Below are 8,999 nucleotides of genomic sequence, written 5' to 3'. Positions count from 1 at the left end.
GCGCGGGGGAGCGGCGGGCGCGGCGGGGCGGAGCGGCTGGAGAAGCGGCGGGCGGGCTGGCGGGTGTCCGGGCGGAGACCCGGCCCGGGACCGGCGGCGCGCGGCGGCCGAGGCCCAGGTGAGTTCCAGGCGGCTGTGGGTTGGGTGCTCAAGTTCGGAGAGTGCACGGGGAGCAGCCGCTGAGAAAAGGGACGGAGTTGAAGGCTCATGAGGGACGCGACGGTCGGGGTCGAGGGGGCGGGAACGAGGCTGGGGGTCGTGGAGAGGTTGCGGGGTTGGGTAGGAGCGAGACGGAGAAGGGAAAAGTAGATAGGGATGGAGCTGGTGAGGCAGCTTGTGGGCGTGTGGGGGGGTGAGTCTTGTGGCTTTGAGCAGCTTCTCCGAAGAGGACGTGGCTTAAGTGGTAATTGGGGGGTCGCAGGAAACGGGGCTGGGAGCGGGGGAAGACGAGGAGGCGGAGTTGAGAGGCCCAGACTGGGCGAGGGGGCAAGGCCGGTGCGGGAACAGCTGGGGTGCGGTCGCGGGGAAAGGGCACGGGACGGTCCTGGGGGCTTCTGCTCGCGACCCAAGCGCTAAAGGGTGTCTGAGACAGCGGCGCCTGGCACCCAGTGGGCGCTCAGTTAGTGTGAGAGGTTCTGAACCACTGGTGTGGCGGGCTGGCTTTTGGGAAGGGAAGAGAAGTGGGGACTGTATGGGAAGAAAAAAGGAGAGAAGCCAGGGTAGGTCGAGGGAGGGCCTGGGGAGGCGGGAAGGGGAGAGGAGGAAAAGGGCTAGACTAGTAAGTACTGTGAAGCCGTTGGAGTGCAGCCCCCTGGAGGTTTGGCCTCCCTTCCCCTCTTGATTGATCCCCTTTCTGACTTCACACCCAGCAGCTGGGTGATCTGGAGGGGAGTCCCAACTCCTCTGGGTCTGTCTCCTAATCTTGGAAACTACACCACTCTCTTCTGAAGACAGGACTAGCCAGATTCTGGGGTCCCTGAGAGAGCAAACAAGGTGCCTTGGGGATGCAAAATGTGTTTCAGAAGTGAAGGTGCTTTTATACAGGGGTATAAGCACTTCCTCGGAGCTGCATCCTCCTTGGACTTAAATGGGTAAAACGACATACAGGAAATCTTTCCCCCGGAGGCTGTGAGCTCAAGGGTAGAGGCCCAGTAGCCGAGCACCCTCCCTTCTTTCCTGGGTGCCCCGTAGGCCAAGATTCTTTAAGAGAAGGTCTCTCCATGATTCTTTGGGAGCTGGTAGAGATATTTAACCTGCAGCCTGAGAGTCCCCAGGGCATTTTTCTGGTCTTGGAGTCTCCAGAATCGAGGTGTCTAGAAGCAGCTGGAGGTGACCTGAGCAACTGGAAAGTTGTGTCCTGGGTCTGTCTGTTTGCTCTGGCAAGTGCCTCCAGCTTTGTCATTCTGATGGGCATTATCTGTGATCTAACAGAAGAGGGGCCAGGTTTACAGCTTATTTAAGAGATGCATCTGGATAGTTTGAATACAAAGAAAGCCTTAGATAACCTATTCCAGAATGTTCTGGCCTTTGGGGGGAAAAGGCTTTCAGCCTTGCTTGCTCCAGGATGCACAGTTATAGCCCACAGCCTTGCCTCCTGGGGACATTGACTGTAGCTTTCTCTGGCTAAGACACCCCAGTGAACAGGGCTGGATCTTCCCATCCCATGGCCGTACCTTTGCCTCCTCCCTGCACCAGGAGCCTGGCCCAGTGGGGTCTCAGGGAGGAAGCACTGTTATGGTCTGGTCTCAGGCAAGTCTCTTTCCCTGTTTCTTCACCTGCAAAATGAATGGATGGGCTTCCATCAGCATTTTTCAAAATCCAGCCCCTGTTATTAACTGTGGTGTCTCCTGAACACACCCTCCCTCAGATTTTATGCAGCCTCCATCTCTCAAATTCCCAAGACAATGATTTTACTTTTGTTCAGCTTCCTACTCTGCTCTTTTATGTTCACAAATGATTATTAATTGCTTTTTTCATCTTTTTTTTTATTGTTTGTTTATGCAGTGTTGGGGGTTAAATGTAGGGCCTCATGTATGCTAGATGAGCACTCTACCACTAGCTACACCCCCAGCCCTTGTCTTCCAAGTAGAAAATCAGTGTGTTTTTGCACAGTGCACCCATTCCCAAAGGTTTGGGCCTAACCATCCAGTTGGAAATCCCTGGGAAAGACCCTCCCTCAAGTTCAACTTGGTGAATATAAATCAGATGAGGACTTGGGAATCTCCCCTTAAGTCTGTAGGATCTGTTTTCTTTCCCCAGCAGGGACTCATTAACTTGGTGCTTCCCTTTGCTCATCTCTCCCAGGTTGTGTGTTGGGTCCAGAATTCAGTTAAGCAAGAGTTGGTTGTGCCAGGTACTTGACTGACATCCAAGGACAGCAATGAACCCTCATTTGCTGGAGGAGGGACATTTAGTGTCTCCCACATAGAAAGAGTGGAGTTCAGATCAGGTGGTCTATACAGTGACAGAGGGGTCACAGTCTATCCTGGGTCAGGATCAGGGATGGCCAACATAAGCTTTGGGAGAAGGGGGATTCCAACAAGTTTCCTCGGAAGAGGTGACTGGCCTCGTGCCAAACTTGGAAAGACGTCAGGGTGTTAAACCAAGCAAGGAAGACAGACTTGCATAGGCAGCTCCTTTGAAGCCCTGCCCTTTTTGAGCACCTGCTATAATAGATGCTTTTATTGGTCCCTGTTCTCTTGTTCTACCAACCACCAGCAAAAGGGTTCATTGGTCCTGTTTTCCTAAAATAGGCCCAGGTAGGTGATGACTTCAGAGATAGCTCTCTGGGCTTTTTTTCTAGAATGTAAAGGATCATAAGTAACCTTAAATTGCTGAAGACCAAATCTCTAGGGCAGAATTTCTCAACCGTGCCATCGTTGACCTTTGGGGCTGGATTGTTCTTTGCTGTAGGGACCGCCGGGTGTGCTATGGGACGGTGAGCACTGCATCCGTGGCCTCCACTTTTTAGCAACTTGTGGAGAAGCAATAGCATTTGCTTCTCCACAAGTTGCGACAACCCCATATCTCTCCAGATGTGTTCCCATGTTCCCTGGAGAAACGCAAAATAGCCCCGGGGGAGAACTGATGCTCTGTACTAAAATCTGGTTTCTGTCCAGGGCCCACCATGGCCCCGGGGGTCTTTGGTGTGTGTTCCACTCTCGCCTCACTGCTTCCTGGGTGGCGTGGGAGAAGACGCCTGCCCCTGAATTCTGCTGTCCAGTCAGTTCTTTATCTGGAGAGTGGTTCTGACAAAAAGGAGGAACTGTCAGGAACAGACGACAGGGGAGATAGGGGAGCACCCCCAGGATGGACAGCCGAGGAGGAACTGGCAGGGACAGTGGGGGCCATTGTCTTGCTCTTCTTTGTATCACCACTGACCTGGATTTCTGGAGGCACCGTCCTCATCTGGGAACGAACAGTGACTTTTCTTCTGAGATTAGAGATACTAGATTCTCTTCTCAAAAGCTACTTTGCAAGTTGCCCGGATAAGCGCGCCCTTTGTAAGCCGCCCTATCTCCTCCCGTGTGCCTCCAGATGCCCATCCGTTCCCAAGCACACACTGTTTAGTTTTTGTTCTTGTTGCATGCATCCCTCACTGTCCCAACCACTGTGCCGCCCCCCCTGCAACCCCCCAGCCACTGACCTTGACATTGCTGCTTCACCTCCGAGAGTGGGGGGAGACAGCCGACTCTGGTGTCATTCTGATGCTCCCTTCTGGGTGCTGCCCTGCGCCCTACCCATCAGCCCTTTGTGAGTCCAGCATCCCCAGCCCAACTGTGCCAGGCAGCCCCTGCTCGGCCCGCCATTCAGCCAGCCCAGGCGTGGCCTCCCTGCAGAGCAAGACAGGCCCTTCTCTTCTGCCCTCCTCATCGTCCAGCGTGGCAGAACAAAGGGCCCTGTCTCTGCACCAGCCCACCACCACTGGGGGCGGCTCAGAGGAGCCCCGTTCCTTCTCAGGATTCCTTTTGGCTGGGAAAGAGCCTCTGAGATTAGGCATGTTTAAAAAATGCAGCCGATGAGTTTGGGTTCTACTCATTTCCTAGTCAAGACTTTCTGAGCCCAAGCCCAGTGATAAATAAAGTAGTGATTCAGGGGTTCGGCCTGTGGGTTCGTCGGGGCGATGAATAAGCTCTCCTTGTCTGACTCATTTGTGTGGATCACAGCTCTGCCCAAGTTCGCGGGCTCGCGTGTGTACGAGAGAGGGAGCCTGGCCGTGGGTACTTCACTGCAGTGGCTGCTGGGTATGGCTTTGCCACGGCTGTCCTAACAAAGCGCCACAGACGGTGGCTTTAACAAAAACTTATTGTCTCATGGTCCCGAAGGCCACATGTCCAAGACCAAGACGCTGGCAGGTTTGGTTGCTTCTGAGGACTGAGGAGTCTATCCCAGGCCCCTCCCGTTGACCTCTCCCCACTCCATGTCGTCTTCCTCCTGTGCTTGTCTCCGGCCCAGTTTCCGAGGGACCCCAGTTACATGGATGTAGGTCCACTGTAGTCCTCACTGTAAAGACCATAATTCCAAATAGAGTCACCTCTAAAGGACTAGGACCAGGATTTAAGCAAATTTTTATTTGGGGGAAACATGTATTCCATGATCCCGGGTAAGGGACAAGCTTCATTTTTAGGTAGTAGAAGAATGTGGGGAGAGAGTCATAGCAGATAGGGTGCATTCATCCTGTCTTGTCACTCGTTTAAACAAACCTGTTTAGGGGTGGGCAGGTTGGTTAGCCACGTCAACTTTGGAAGCTCCCTGTTAGGGAATTTTCCAGATTTTATAGTCATACATTGGAGGATGACGAAGAGGCAGGGACCCTGCCCAGGGAGCAGTGAATCTCGAGGGATTTTTGCAAGGGGTCATTTTAGGGCTGACCTTAAGGCTACATGTGCCTTGCAGTGATCCAGATGACACTGACAAATGTGGCATGGGGTGGGGGGCCTCTGTTCTCAGTATTGCCAGAGTCACAGGGAGGGGCTACAAAAGCAACTCTGTTGATGGGCTAAAACGGCCTCGAGATCAACTGCTGTCCCACATGACTGGACAAAAGAGGCTTCTGGAAGGTCTTCAAATCCTTCAGCAAAGGGAAGTGTTGAATTGGGAAGCAGACTCGGAGCTGGCCTGCAGGGGAGGGGAGCAGAACAGTCTTCATGTGTTCAGCCAGGGGTCACGCCCACAGAAGTCAAGTTAACAGCCCGGCAGCAGGTGACCTCGTGACGGGGCCTGGGCCTGGGTTGCAGGCTTGAGCAGGGAAGAGGAGGGACACCCAAGAACTTGCCTTGTCCTGCCAGCTGTGATGTGGGCTGTGCCTTGGAGGCGGGTGCCACAGGAAGTCACAGCAGCACAGGGATGCTCAGGGCTTTGGCGAGGATCTCCCTGCTTGTTGGTCTGAGCACCTCCTCTTCCACCCACACTGGGGCCAGTGAAACCAGGAGGCGAAGACATGACATTGTCACTCATGCTGGGGCACACACACCAGATTCCTTAACCGTTGCTTGGGAAGAGCACCAGTACAGAAAGGGCTGGGGCAGCTGGGGCTGGGGCCCAGTGGCAGAGCACATGCCTGGCACGGTGAGGCCCTCGGCTTGATCCTTAGCCCACGTAAAAATAAACAAGTAAAATAAAGGTGTTGTCCATCTACAACTACCAAAATGTAATTTAGAAGAAAGGGCTGGGGATGTAGCTCAGTGGGGGAGCACCCGGGTTCAGTCCCCAGCACTGGACGGGGGAAAAAAAGCGGAGGAGGGCTCCTGCTGCCTCTCCCCGGGACGGGCCAGGTTCCTGACTGTCTGCGCTGCCAGTGCTTGGTTTCCAGGGTCCTTTTCGCGCCGTCACTGTTACTCTCCAGGTGGCTTTTTACTTGGGGCATGGTGGCAGGGGAGCTGTGTGGTTTGAAGAAGGGGTCACAGGGGTCCTCTGCCTGTTCAGTCAGACCTGCTTTCTGGGTAGCCTTTCACGTCTTCATGAGGAGGCCCACAGTCTCCGGGAAGGGCCCGGAGCCCTGCAGCTCTGCCCTCCACCGCTTCTCCTGGGCCTGGCCCCGCTCCAAGCACCTTCGGAAGCCACTGGGTGGGACCCCACTTTGACCCAGGCCCCTCATGGTGCGTGTACCACACAGCCATCAGGTGATGTCCTAATGTCACTCAGGTCCTGGTGCCTCCTGACTCAGAACCCCCAGGGTGTCTCCATTCCACTGGGGTAAAATCTGAACTCCTTCCCACGTCTGTCCGCAGGGCACTGTGGGAGCTGGCCTCCCGCTGCCCCACCCTCTCTCCCTCCCTCCCTGCCTCTGGCCTTGGAAGCGCAGCCACACTGGGCTCCTTATTCTCAGACCAGCCCCGGCCAAGCCTGCCCTCCCGCTGCCCTCGCCTGGCCTCCCCACAGGCTTCAGTGTGTCTACCTCCCTTGTATTGCACAGGCCTCTGCTGCTGTCTGCTTTGAGCCGCCTCTGCCTCCCGGGGCAGAATGACACCCCCCCCTCCTGGCCTCTGTCCCCAGCTTCCCCACCGCAGCACTGCTCATGTTGGGGGCCAGGTCATTCTTTGCGGGTTGTTGGAAGGTGTCCTGGGCGCTGTAGCCTGTTGAGCAGCAGCCCTGGCCCACTTGCCAGATGCCAGTAGCAGCCTCAGTCCAGTGGTGATAACCAAAAATGTCTCCAGGGGCAAATGCTGGATTTTTCCTTTTCCTTTCCAGGTGCTTAGTAATTTTGGAGATGCATTTTGCTCTGGGGTTGTTGGGTTGGCCTCCTTCATGTCCACACTCTTGCTTTCTCCTGTACCCAGCACCAGCTGGGGGGGTGGGGGGAGCAGCAGAGAAACATCGGCAAAGGGCACACACGTCACCTTCTGGGTGTGGCTTCTGCAGAGCGTGGAGTGTCTGTCTACTGGGCACTTAGATGAGTGTCCTGGGGCTGCTGTAACAAATGGCCATTAACTCGTGTCTTAAAACAGCAGGAATTGATTGTTGCGTGGTCTCGGAGGCCAGAAATCCCAAATGCAGGTGTCAGCAGGGCTGTGTTCCCTCTGAAGTCTCCAGGGAGGATTGGGCGGACTTCTTCAGGGGCTCCATGTGTCCCTTGGCTTGTGGCTGCATCCTCCCAGCCTCTGTCTCCATCTTTACATGTCATCTCTCTCTCTGCATCTGTATCTAAGGACCCAGTTCCTGGATTTAAGGCCACCCTAATCCAGTACAGCCTCATCTTAACTCATCATATCTACAACACTCTATTCCCAAATAAGCTTGCATTCTGAGGTTCTGAGTATGCGTGAATTCTGGGGACACTAATCAAGCTGCTACAGCACTCTCTTTGTGACTCTGCCCTCTGACACTATCAGCTTAGCCAACTGCTCCCACCTGAGGTTGCAGATCCTTCCCCTGACCCACCCCTGTGGTCGGGCGACATCCTGAGATAGGTCCGGGCTGCCAGCCATGCCTCCCAGTTTCCAGGACCTCTCATGGCCGACCTAGGCCTGAGCCTGTTCAACCTTGGGTTGAATTCATGAGCCAGCCCCACTTTTGAGACGCCCCCAGGAACTCCTAGCTCCTCCCTCCTGTCACTGCCCCTCCAAGAGCCGAGGCAGGGGGTTTCTCCTGAAAACCCACTTCCGCCCAACTCTCCCGCGTGGGGGCATCTCACGTGCAGGCTTGAGGTGGAGAAGACACAGAGCCAGGGCAGTTCAGAGAGGCCCTCCAGCCCGGATGCGCTGCGGGTGATAAAGACGCTGGTGTCGCAGTCACTCGTCACGTCCATCTTCCCCAGGGCTCCATGGAATTGTTTTTTCTAAAAAAAAAAAAAAGAAGAAGAAAACAGCAGGCTCCAGGAGACGTCCGGGGAAGTGGGGACACACTGGAGTCCACCGGGCCTTGCACGGCTCCTCTGTAATGTTAGCCTGCTCCTTTTAGCTCTGGAATGATTTCATCCGATAAACATGTGGCTTCAAATTATGGCCTTATATAAACGAAGCAGCTACACTACACTTTCTGGAGGCCCCTTCTGGACTTCTCCAGTGAATTCCAGCATTCGCCAAAGTGACGGTCGGAACCCTGCTCTCACACACGAGGCCTGGGCCAGGCCTGCAGAGTCGCTGATTCGCCTTTGGTTCACTCACGGCCCCCCAGCTCCCAGGGCCTCATTTTTGGTCACTTCCCCCTTTCCTCTCGACTCCTCCCCATAGGAGAGTGAGAAGGTGGAGGTGTGTTTCTTCTCAGAGCACAGAAGTGTACCAGTCTGTTGCAGACCTTTGCCGTTTCACATTTCAGGTTTTTAAAAGGTGTGTTCCTGTTAATTGCGGTAAAATGCGTGTAACATAAAATGTCCGCTGATAACACTTAGCAGATTCACAACATTGTGCAACCACCATCTAGTTCTAGAACATTGTCACCCCCCAACAGGAGACGCCCTGCTCCCAGCAGTCAGTCAGGATGGCCTCGCATCGGCTGTCTGTAGATTTGTTCTGGACATTTCATGTAAATGAGGCATCAGCTGTATGTCTTTTCATGTCAGGCTTCTTTCCCTCAGCACAGTGTTTGAGGTTCATCCACCCTGTGGTGTGGATCATGGGTAGAACTCCATTCTCTTTTGTGGCTGAGTAGTATTCCGCAGGAGACTGCACCGCACTCTATCTGCCCATTCATCCATTGGTGGATGAATTTGCTTTCATTGCCACCAGACTGTCTTGGCAGGGATCTGTATAACCCCACTGTTTGATTTCCTTGTGGTGACAGGATCAGGGGATTATTCTTACACTAGTCTGGCTGACTGATCCTGGTGGCTTGGGGATCTGTTTTGCTTATTTTATGTTTGTTTGTTTATGTATTTACTTATTTATTTGCAGTACTGGGGATTGAACCCTGGGTGCTCTATCACTGAGCTATACTCCAGGCCCTTTGAGATAGGATCTTGCTAAGTTGCCCAGGCTGGCCTTCAGCCTGCGATCCTCCTACCTCAGCCTCCTGTGTAGCTGGGATCACAGGTGTGGGCCGTTGTGCCCGGCTGCTTTGGC

General features: G+C 54.3%; 1 protein-coding gene across 10 annotated transcripts in view; it reads left to right on the top strand.

Moving 5' to 3' along the window:
• Positions 1–32: 32 nt before the first annotated feature.
• Myo9b (myosin IXB) overlaps positions 33–8,999 on the top strand; it is a 99,061-nt gene continuing 90,094 nt past the window's right edge. For all 10 annotated transcript variants that reach the window (XM_076846511.2, XM_076846492.2, XM_076846462.2 and 7 more), the window contains exon 1: positions 33–118. The gene's annotated coding sequence lies outside the window, so the exon portion shown is untranslated. The remainder of the gene's footprint in view (positions 119–8,999) is intronic.

This window comes from Callospermophilus lateralis, chromosome 1, assembly GCF_048772815.1.
Source record: "Callospermophilus lateralis isolate mCalLat2 chromosome 1, mCalLat2.hap1, whole genome shotgun sequence".
NCBI lineage: Eukaryota > Metazoa > Chordata > Mammalia > Rodentia > Sciuridae > Callospermophilus > Callospermophilus lateralis.
The sequence above is the reverse complement of the archived record's forward strand: the minus strand, read 5'-3'. Positions and strand labels throughout refer to the sequence as shown.